The 11,847-nt window shown below is 52.2% G+C and overlaps 1 pseudogene; it reads right to left on the bottom strand.

Moving 5' to 3' along the window:
• Positions 1-2,587: 2,587 nt before the first annotated feature.
• On the bottom strand, positions 2,588-4,258 carry LOC149201632 (18S ribosomal RNA; annotated as a pseudogene).
• Positions 4,259-11,847: the final 7,589 nt, after the last annotated feature.

Here is an 11,847-nt window from a genome sequence, read left to right as displayed (position 1 = left end):
ACGCATGAGAGAAAGAGAAACAAAGGTGTCTAACCCCCTCACGGGGGGAGGCTCGAACAGAGGACAATCTCCCCCCAGCCCCACGCCCTCGCAAAAAGGGGGGAAATGCGTGGGACAGCGATCGAGAAGGACTAGGGTGGCCACCCCCGGAGCTCACACTGCTTTTAGCCCTTCCCCGACACCAGCCCACAACAATTCCCCCTTTTCTCCGTAGAGCTAGGGACCGAAAGGAAGAGAACAGGGTAGAAAACAAAGCACAAACAAAGCACAAGCCTCCCAAGCCCCTGTGCCTTCGGCAAAAGGGGGGAATTGAAGGGGACGACGATCGAGAAGGATGAGGGTGGCCACCCTGGGAGCTCGCACTGTGTTTCGTCCTTCCGGAACACCAATCCACAACAATCCCACCTTTTCTCCGTAAAGCTAGGGGCCACGAGGAAGAAGGGAAGAGAACAACAAGAGAGAAAGGGATATATCAACCGTGGCTACCGGCTCATAAGGGGAGGAGGCTTCAAACAGAGAACAAGCTTCCCCAACCCCGTGCCTTTGCAAAAAGTGGGGAACTGCAGGGGACAACGATTGAGAAGGACTAGGGTGGCCACCCTGGGAACTCTCACTGCTTTTCGTCCTTCCCAAACACCAATCCACAACAATCCCACCTTTTCTCCATAAAGCTAGGGGCCAAAAGAAGGGAAGAAAACAACATGAAAGAAAGAGAGATATCAAACGCGTCCACCGGCTCACAGGGGGAGGCTCAAACAGGGAACAAGCTTCCCCACCCCCGTGCCTTCGCAAAAAGGGGGGGAACTGCAGGGGACGATGATCGAGAAGGACTAGGGTGGCCACCCTCGGAACTCGCACTGCTTTTCGTCCTTCCTGAACACCAATCCACAACAATCCCACCTTTTCTCCGTAAAGCCAAGGGGCCAAAAGCAAGAAGGGAAGAAAACAATAGGAAAGCAAGAGATATCAAACGTGGCTACCGGCTCACAAGGGGAGGCTCAAACAGAGAACAAGCTTCCCAAACCCCGCGCCTTCGGAAAAAGGGGGGAACTGCAGGGGACGGTGATCGAGAAGGACTAGGGTGGCCACCCTGGGAACTCGTACTGCTTTTCGTCCTTCCCGAACACCAATCCACAACAATCCCACCTCTCCTCCGTAAGGCTAGGGGCAAAAGGAAGAAGGGAAAAAAACAACACCAGAGAAACAAAGATCCCAAGAAAAGAGAGAAGCTCAACAGCGCGCCGAGCAAGATGTCCGCTAACCAAAAAGAAATCAAACAAGGCACCCAATCAAAAAAGCGTCCCACCTCTTCACACCCTCCCACATGCATTCATCACAACACCCTTTCTAGCTCTACAACATAGCAAACAACCAAGCAAATAAATCACAACCCAAAAATTGACCAATAGAAAAGACGAGGGCCACGATGAGACCAGTGTCTGGAGCACGTCACTGAGAGGCAAACAGCCCCCCCAACCCAATGACACAAGGCTTCAAACGACAAATAGACTGCTACCCATAACACAAACCCACCCCGCTATTGCACCCCTCCGTGTACAAAACACCCGAAAACCTTTCCAGCGAGAGAGTCAACGGGGGTCAAAGAATCAAACTCCAAAGAGGAGTTGTCACGGGCCGACACTCAACGCTGGAGAAAGCCGCGAGCCACAAATACATTGACGGTGCAAGGCCACTAGAGAGAGGGACGTTCGCAAAGCGCACACCACGAAATGAAGAAATGACGCAAGTCCCACAAAAAACCCACAATCCAAAGGGAGGAACAAAGACACAACCCGCTACTTCTTTTTCCCTCAGAAGGGGAGTGGCTCATGAGAGGACGAGGAATTCCCTCGATGACAAAGGCACAAGATAAGATTTCCACCCTCATGCCCGTTGACGGGGAAAATTGCGATCTCGATGGAGCTCAGACCGAGGGATGGGTTTTTCATTCCCTGGACACCCAACCCTTCCGCGAGGGCATGTCGAGGAACGGTCGAGAGGGACTAGGGTGGCCAGCCCAACGGGTTGATCTGCTCTTCATCCATCCCATACTTGACCGCACCCCGACAATCTCGCCTCACGGAAGATTTGAGCTACCAGGCATGTGCCCAACCAATCCCTCGACCCAACCACCAGCGAAAAAGATCACCCAAGCAACACATGAACCACCACCGCCTTTTCGAGAGAACCAACTATGGAAGCCCGCACCCTTGGCCCATGCCTTCCAACGAACAAAAGCCCGAGCACCACCGCTACGAATGAGTTTGAAATTATCCATCATTTTTACCAAGCACCTCAACTCTGCAGCAACCATGCCCGACCGAACAGATCGTCGGAAGGTCTCCCAAGAAACAGGCTTCCGAACACCGTGCAGAAACACATTGGGGGGGGAGAAAAACAAAGGATGGGTGGGACAAGCACAAGCATGGCATGCAAGCACACACAAAAAAGCAAGCGTTAGCTCGAGACAAGCAACCAATGATGTTCCTGCCAAACACCAAACCTGCTCCCCTAGAGACGCACCACAAAGTCCCACATTGCAATCGACACCCAACCAACCCGAACCAAAAAAGAAAACCCCTGCTATCAATGATCCTACCGCAGGTTCACCTACGGTAACCTTGTTACGACTTCTCCTTCCTCTAAATGATAAGGTTCAATGAACTTCTCACGACGTCGACGGTGGTGAACCACCATCGTCGACGCAATCCGAACACTTCACCGGATCATTCAATCGGTAGGAGCAACGGGCGGTGTGTACAAAGGGTAGGGACGTAGTCAACACGAGTTGATGACACACGCTTACTAGGAATTCCTCGTTGAAGACCAATAATTGCAATGGTCTATCCCCATCACGATGCAATTTGAGAAGATTTCCCGATCCTCTCGAACCAGGAATAAAAACTCGTTGGCTGCATTAGTGTAGCGCGCGTGCAGCCCAGAACATCTAAGGGCATCACAGACCTGTTATTGCCTCAAACTTCCATGGCCTAAACAGCCATAGTCCCTCTAGGAAGCTGGCCACAAAGGGGAACCTCCGCGTAGCTAGTTAGCAGGTTGAGGTCTCGTTTGTTATCAGAATTAACCAGACAAATCGCTCCACCAACTAAGAACGGCCATGCACCACCACCCATAGAATCAAGAAAGAGCTCTCAATCTATCAATCCTTACTATGTCTGGACCAGGTAAGTTTCCCCGTGTTGAGTCAAATTAAGCCGCAAGCTCCACTCCTGTTGGTGCCCTTCCATCAATTCCTTTAAGTTTCAGCGTTGCGACCACACTCCCCCTGGAACCCAAACACTCCGATTTCTCAGAAGGTGCTGGCGGAGTCCTTAGAGCAACATCCGTCGATCCCTGGTCGGCATCGTTTATGTTTGAGACTAGGACGGTATCTGATCATCTTCGAGCCCCCAAATTTCGTTCTTGATTAATGAAAACATCCTTGGCAAATGCTTTTGCAGTGGTCCGTCTTTCATAAATCCAAGAATTTCACCTCTGACAATGAAATACGAATGCCCCCGACAGTCCCTATTAATCATTACTCCGGTCCCGAAGGCCAACACAATAGGACCAGACTCCTATCACGTTATTCCATGCTAATGTATTCAGAGCATAAGCTTGCTTTGAGCACTCTAATTTTTTCAAAGTAACAGCGCTGGAACCGCGACCCAGCCAATTAAGGCCAGGAGCACGCCGCTGACAAAAGGGACGGAAGGGCAGGTGCACACCGAGTAGGCGGACCGACCCTTACGACCCAAGATCCAACTATGAGCTTTTTAACTGCAACAACTTAAATATACGCTATTGGAGCTGGAATTACCGCGGCTGTGGCACCAGACTTGCCCTCCAATGGATCCTCGTTAAGGGATTTAGATTGTACTCATTCCAATTACCAGACTCGATGAGCCCAGTATTGTTATTTATTGTCACTACCTCCCCATGTTAGGATTGGGTAATTTGCACGCATGCTGCCTTTTTTGGCTGTGCGATCCGTCGAGTTATCATGATTCACCGGAGAAGCGGGCAAGCCCGCGCCGACCTTTTATCTAAAAAATGCATCCCTTCCAAAGAGTTGGGACTTGGTGCACGTATTAGCTCTAGAATTACTACGGTTATCCGAGTAGTATGGTACCATAAAAAAACTATAACTGATTTAATGAGCCATCCGCAGTTTCACAGTCTAAATTAGTTCATACTTAGACATGCATGGCTTAATCTTTGAGACAAGCATATGACTACTGGCAGGATCAACCAGGTAGCACCCTCCCACTTCAAAGGGCATTTCGGGCACTCTCTTACCGAGAGCCAACCTGAACACCATCAAGTCAAAGAGACATCAAAATATCATGTAAAACTTTTATGCCTTGCACCTCTTGCATCCCAAGAAGGAAGCACACGCAACATGCCAAGGACATGGCAAACAAATGGGCAGACCTGCTGAGCCACAACGCACCAAGGCCACCCCCCGCCCCGCACCGATGCCACCTAGGAGTCCACCCGGACAGCAGCAACAGTGGACCTCGATCGGATGATTGCCTGCGGCAGCCTCGACATAGAGGCAAGGGAAGGAAATCATACAAGACAAACTGAGCCCGCAACCTCCCTTAGAAATGCCCCCCAACCCACCCCTCCCCTCCCTGGGCAGGGGCCACCTAGGAGTCCACCCAAGTAGCAGCAACGATGGACCTCGATCGCATGATCGCCTGCGGCAGCCTCAATGCAAAGAGGAAACGAAAGGAAACAAAACAATACCAACAGAGCCCACAACATCTCTTAGAAATGCTCCCCGACCCTCCACACCACGCACCGAGGCCACCTAGGAGTCCACCCGCGCCAGCTGACGGTGGACCTCGATCACTTGACCACCTGCGTCAACCACGATGCAAAGGAAAAGGAAGGAAGCAAATGCAAATCAAGAGGATCGCTACACAATACAAGGACACATATCCGAATAGGAGGAGGGATCGGGCAGCTCTGCACCCCACGCACCCTACGTACAGGCAACTAGGGGATTTCCCACAACTTTACCGACCGGACGATGAATAATTTTCCCCTACGACCACCTCCACGCAAAGGAGGGAGGTCGACGCGTTCCACCTCGAAATCCTTCTTCCAAATAGCCCCAAACATCGATGACTATAGTAGCAAGCCTCCTCCCCATTGGACCACGAGTGCATACACAATTGAAACAACAAGTGCCCCCCAACCCTCCCCACAGAGAGGCCACCTAGGAGTCCACCCGGGCAGCAGCAACGATGGACCTCAATCGCATGATCACCTGCGGCAGCCTCAATGCAAAGGAAATGGAAGGAAACAAAACAACAAGACCAACCGAGCCCACAACCTCTCTTAGAAATGCCCCCCGACCCTCCACGCCACGCACCGAGGCCACCTAGGCGGTCCACCCGCGGCAGCTGACGGTGGACCTCGATCACTTGACCGCTGCGGCAACCACGATGCGAAGGCAAAGGAAGGAAGCAAATGCAAATCAAGAGGGTCGCTACACAATACAAGGACACATATCCGAACAGGAGGAGGGATCGGGCAGCCCCGCACCCCACGCACCCTACGTACAGGCAACCTAGGGGATTTCCCATTGTTTTACCGACCGGACGATCAATAATTTTCCCCTATGGCCACCTCCACGCAAAGGACGGAGGTTGAAGTGTTCCACCTCGCAATCCTTCTTCCAAATAAGACCAACCGAGCCCACAACCTCTTCTTAGAAATGCCCCCCGACCCTCCACGCCACGCACCGAGGCCACCTAGGAGTCCACCCGCGCCAGCTAACGGTGGACCTCGATCACTTGACTGCTGCGGCAACCACGATGCGAAGGAAAAGGAAGGAAGCAAATGAAAATCAAGAGGAGGGTCGCCACACAATACAAGGACACATATCCAAATAGGAGGAGGGATAGGGCAGCCCCGCACCCCACGCACCCTACATACAGGCAACCTAGGAGATTTCCCACAGCTTTACCGACCGGACGATGAATAATTTTCCCCTACGGCCACCTCCACGCAAAGGAGGGAGGTCAAAGTGTTCCACCTCGAAATCCTTCTTCCAAATAATACCAACCGAGCCCACAACCTCTTCTCAGAAATTCCCCATGACCCTCCACGCCACGCACCGAGGCCACCTAGGAGTCCACCCGCGCCAGCTGACGGTGGACCTCGATCACTTGAGCGCTGCGGCAACCACGATGCAAAGGCAAAGGAAGGAAGAAAATGCAAATCAAGAGGAGGGTCGCCACACAATACAAGGACACATATCCAAACAGGAGGAGGGATCGGGCAGCCCCGCACCCCACGCACCCTACGTACAGGCAACCTAGGAGATTTCCCACAGCTTTACTGATCGGACGATGAATAATTTTCCCCTATGGCCACCTCCATGCAAAGAAGGGAGGTCGAAGCGTTCCACCTCGAAATCCTTCTTCCAAATAAGACCAACCGAGCCCACAACCTCTTCTCAGAAATTCCCCCCGACCCTCCATGCCATGCGCCGAGGCCACCTAGGAGTCCACCCGTGCCAGCTGACAGTGGACCTCGATCACTTGACCGCCTGCAAAAACCACGATGTGAAGGCAAAGGAAGGAAGCAAATGCAAATCAAGAGGGTCGCTACACAATACAAGGACACATATCCGAACAGGAGGAGGGATCGGGCAGCTCCGCACCCCACGCACCCTACGTACAGGCAACCTAGGAGATTTCCCACAGCTTTACCGATCGGACGGTGAATAACTTTCCCCTATGGCCACCTCCATGCAAAGGAGGGAGGTCGAAGCATTCCACCTCGAAATCCTTCTTCCAAATAGCCCCCACCATCGATGACTATAGTAGTAGCAAGCCTCCTCCCCATTGGACCACAAGCGCATACACAATTGAAACAACAAATGCTCATAAACGTTGTGACTTAACATTTCCAACCGCAAAAGCCTGCCACGCAGGCAAGATGCAAGGGAAAAGCCGACCCCTCGATCAAACATATGGGCCAACACATCTATCAAAACCTCAAAGCCAACGCAACCACGAACGATGTGCACTTTGAAAGGAATGCCAACCCTTGACTTTACAACAAGGAGAACAACACCTCACATCGCCCGATGGAAAAAGCAAGCAAGAGGTAGGGTAGGTGGTTTACAAACAAAACCCTTCCATGTCCCTCTTAAATGTATGCATCTCAACCAACAATGCCAACACGGAAAGAGTACAAGCACAAGACACCAGCACCATAAACTGTCGAACAATGAAGAGGCTAGCCATCACAAGGAGCCACAGCACAACAACCCATACAACTCCCAAAACTTGGAGCAGAAGGGGAATTGTTCACATATGCCTCCAAGGACAAGCATGGCCAACATTACCGCTCATGCGATATCGAGTGGGTATGGAGAGAAGATGAAAATCGGACACCCTACAAACGACCCAAGGCCATTTTTGAGGCAAACCCGAAAAACCAACTCAATTACCAACCTACCTTTCACACGAAAAGCAAAACCCTCCACACCAAATAGGGAGGAGGAGAACAATATAACGACGAGCCAATTTCAATGGAGCCACAAATGGCTACCCAACCCAATGAAATTTCTCTATTTGCAACAACCGACAGGCATGATAGCGACATAGGCAACGACTGAGTTTTGGGGCTTCCATCTGGGACCCGCAACAATGAAGGCTTAAAGGAGCGCCGAAAAAACTTTCAATATTCTTATCGTTGGGATGGGAAAGAGGGACGGGGATGAGCATGGCCCACATTACCGCTCATGTGCTACCGAGCGGGCATGGAGTGAAGACGAAAACCGGCTGCCCTTCAAATGACCCAAGGCCATCGTTCAGGCAAACCCGAAAACACAACTCGATCACCAACCCACCTTTCACACGGAAAGAAAACCTACCGCTGGTATCATCGGAAGGGGCACGAGGGGACCAAAACAAGCCAGAGAGCCACACAACAAAAGCCCATACAGCTTCAAGAACTTAGAGAGCGGAAGGGGAATTGTTCACATATGCCTCCCCGGCCGAGCGTGGCCAGCATTACCGCTCATGCGCTACCGAGTGGGGATGGAGAGAAGATGAAAATCAGCGGCCCTACAAATGACCCAAGGCCATCGTTCAGGAAAACACGAAAACAAAACTCAATTACCAACCCACCTTTCACACGGAAAGGAAACCTGTCCTTGGTATCATCTGGAGGGGCACGCGGGGACCAAGACGAGCCAGGGAGCCACACCACAACAGCCCATACAGCTCCAAGAACTTGGAGAGCGGAAGGGTAATTGTTCACATATGCCTCCCAGGCCGAGCCTGGCCAACATTACCGCTCATGCGCTACCGAGTGGGGATGGAGAGAAGATGAAAATCGCCCGCCCTACAAACGACCCAAGGCCATCGTTCAGGCAAACACGAAAACACAACTCAATTACCAACCCACCTTTCACACGGAAAGGAAACCTGTCGCTGGTATCATCTGAAGGGGCACGCGGGGACCAAGATGAGCTAGGGAGCCACACAACAACAGCCCATACAGCTCCAAGAACTTGGAGAGCGGAAGGGGAATTGTTCACATATGCCTCCCAGGCCGGGCCTGGCCAAAATTACCGCTCATGCGCTACCAAGTGGGGATGGAGAGAAGATGAAAATTGCCCGCCCTACAAACAACCCAAGGCCATCGTTCAGGCAAACGCGAAAACACAACTCAATTACAAACCCACCTTTCACACGGAAAGGAAACCTGTCGCTGGTATCATCTGAAGGGGTACGCGGGGACCAAGACGAGCCAGGGAGCCACACCACAACAGCCCATACAGCTCCAAGAACTTGGAGAGCGGAAGGGGAATTGTTCACATATGCCTCCCAGGCAGAGCCTGGCCAACATTACCGCTCATGCGCTACCGAGTGGGGATGGAGAGAAGATGAAAATCGCCCGCCCTACAAACGACCCAAGGCCATCGTTCAGGCAAACGCGAAAACACAACTCAATTACCAACCCACCTTTCACATGGAAAGGAAACCTGTCGCTGGTATCATCTGAAGGGGCACGCGGGGACCAAGACAAGCGAGGGAGCCAAGAACTTGGAGAGCGGAAGGGGAATTGTTCACATATGCCTCCCAGGCCGAGCCTAGCCAAAATTATAGCTCATGCGCTACCGAGTGGGGATGGACAGAAGATGAAAATCGCCCACCCTACAAACGACCCAAGGCCATCGTTCAGGAAAACGCGAAAACACAACTCAATTACCAACCCACCTTTCACACGGAAAGGAAACCTGTCGCTGGTATCATCTGAAGGGGCACGCGGGGACCAAGACGAGCCAGGGAGCCACACAACAACAACCCATACAGCTCCAAGAACTTGGAGAGTGGAAGGGGAATTGTTCACATATGCCTCCCAGGCCGAGCCTGGCCAAAATTACAGCTCATGCGCTACCGAGTGGGGATGGAGAGAAGATGAAAATCGCCCGCCCTACAAATGACCCAAGGCCATCGTTCAGGCAAACGCGAAAACACAACTCAATTACCAACCCACCTTTCACACGAAAAGGAAACTGTCACTGGTATCATCTGAAGGGGCACGCAGGGACCAAGACAAGCCAGGGAGCCACACAACAAAACCCGTTACAGCTCCAAGAACTTGGAGAGAGGAAGGGGAATTGTTCACATATGCCTCCCAGGCCGAGCCTAGCCAAAATTACAGCTCATGCGCTACCGAGTGGGGATGGAGAGAAGATGAAAATCGCCCACCCTACAAACGACCCAAGGCCATCGTTCAGGAAAACGCGAAAAACACAACTCAATTACCAACCCACCTTTCACACGGAAAGGAAACCTGTCGCTGGTATCATCTGAAGGGGCACGCGGGGACCAAGACGAGCCAAGGAGCCACACCACAACAACCCATACAGCTCCAAGAACTTGGAGAGCGGAAGGGGAATTGTTCACATATGCCTCCCAGGCCGAGCCTGGCCAACATTACCGCTCATGCGCTACCGAGTGGGGATGGAGAGAAGATGAAAATCACCCGCCCTACAAATGACCCAAGGCCATCATTCAGGCAAACGCGAAAACACAACTCAATTACCAACCCACCTTTCACACGGAAAGGAAACTTGTCGCTGGTATCATCTGAAGGGGCACACGGGGACCAAGACGAGCCAGGGAGCCACACCACAACAGCCCATACAGCTCCAAGAACTTGGAGAGCGGAAGGGGAATTGTTCACATATGCCTCCCAGGCCGAGCCTGGCCAAAATTACCGCTCATGCGCTACCGAGTGGGGATGGAGAGAAGATGAAAATCGGCCGCCCAACAAATGACCCAAGGCCATCGTTCAGGCAAACGCGAAAACACAACTCAATTACCAACCCACCTTTCACACGGAAAGAAAACTTGTCGCTCGAATCATCTGGAATTTGAATGGGCCCCCGCATGACCGAAACGAAGTAGCAAGGGAGAGCTAGGAAAAGGAGCAGCAAGAACATGCACAAAGCCAACCTTGGGTCACAACTTAGCAATTTTCATACGGGCTCGTTGGCCCGTGTGCACCCTCGCCCGAATGAATTCGCATGGGCGGCCGAACGACCGAAACGACGCCACAAGGGAGAGCCGGGCAAATGAGCTGCATGAACGTGCACAAAGCCAACCTCGGGTCACAACTTAGCATTTTTGATACGGGCTCGTTCGCCCGGGCACGCCCTCGCCCGAACGACCCGCCCGAACGAGTTCACACGGGCGCCCTCAAATGACCCGCCCGAACGATTTTGCATGGGCGCCTGAACGACCGAAACGAAGCGACAAGGGAGAGCCGGGAAAATGAGCTGCACGAACATGCACAAAGCCAACCTCGGGTCACAACTTAGCATTTTTGATACGGGCTTGTTCACCCAGGCGCGCCCTCGCCCGAACGACCCGCTCGAATGAGTTCACACGGGCGCCCTCAAACGACCCGCCCAAACGACCGAAACGAAGCGACAAGGGAGAGCCGGGCAAACGAGCTGCACGAACGTGCACAAAGCCAACCTCGGGTCACAACTTAGAATTTTTGATACGGGCTCGTTCGCCCAGGCGCGCCCTCGCCCGAACGACCCGCCCGAACGAGTTCACACGAGCGCCCTCAAACGACCCGCCCGAACGACCGAAACGAAGCGACAAGGGAGAGCCGGGCAAACGAGCTGCACGAACGTGCACAAAGCCAACCTCGGGTCACAACTTAGCATTTTTGATATGGGCTCATTCGCCCGGGCGCGCCCTCGCCCGAACGACCCGCCCTGTCACACCCCCAGGTCTACGGTAGTCTTTCAACCGTGTCCGGCAAGGTGCGGCACCACCGTCTATTTTCTTTTTTAACAATACTCATACATATGGACGACGCCTTCCCACATTAACACACTTAAATTATTTTCTTCAATCAAGTAAAATGCATTAATCTTCATACATGTTCATAATCAATATGCAATTAACCCGTAAACATAACAATTGCACACAATTATATGGGGAGGGACAACTCCCGAACGAGTTCGCCCAATAGTAATATATTATGAAATCTTCAATAATACAACCATACAAGTGTGCCGGGCAAAAACCACGGCCAACACTTAGAAATATTACAACAAGGCAAGACCGCCTTTTACAATCCAATGCCAACTTCCCTTGGTAGGAGCGTGCTCACCCGAGCCACCAGAACTCCTTCAAGTCAATTCTGCACCGAACTGTCCTTTTACCGTGTACCGTCATCCTCAAACAGTCCCTTGGTAAAACTGTGCACTTCTCCTTATGCGCATGAGAGATGTGCACTTCTACTGCGTCCTCTTTACCTCTAGATCGAATGCAAAGAGTGAGCGAAGTG

This window comes from Pinus tabuliformis, chromosome 2_1 (assembly GCF_031772625.1).
Source record: "Pinus tabuliformis cultivar Carrire ecotype Pingquan chromosome 2_1, CPIR1, whole genome shotgun sequence".
Lineage (NCBI taxonomy): Eukaryota > Viridiplantae > Streptophyta > Pinopsida > Pinales > Pinaceae > Pinus > Pinus tabuliformis.
Note: the sequence above shows the minus strand (reverse complement) of the source record. Positions and strands in the feature narration are given on the sequence as shown.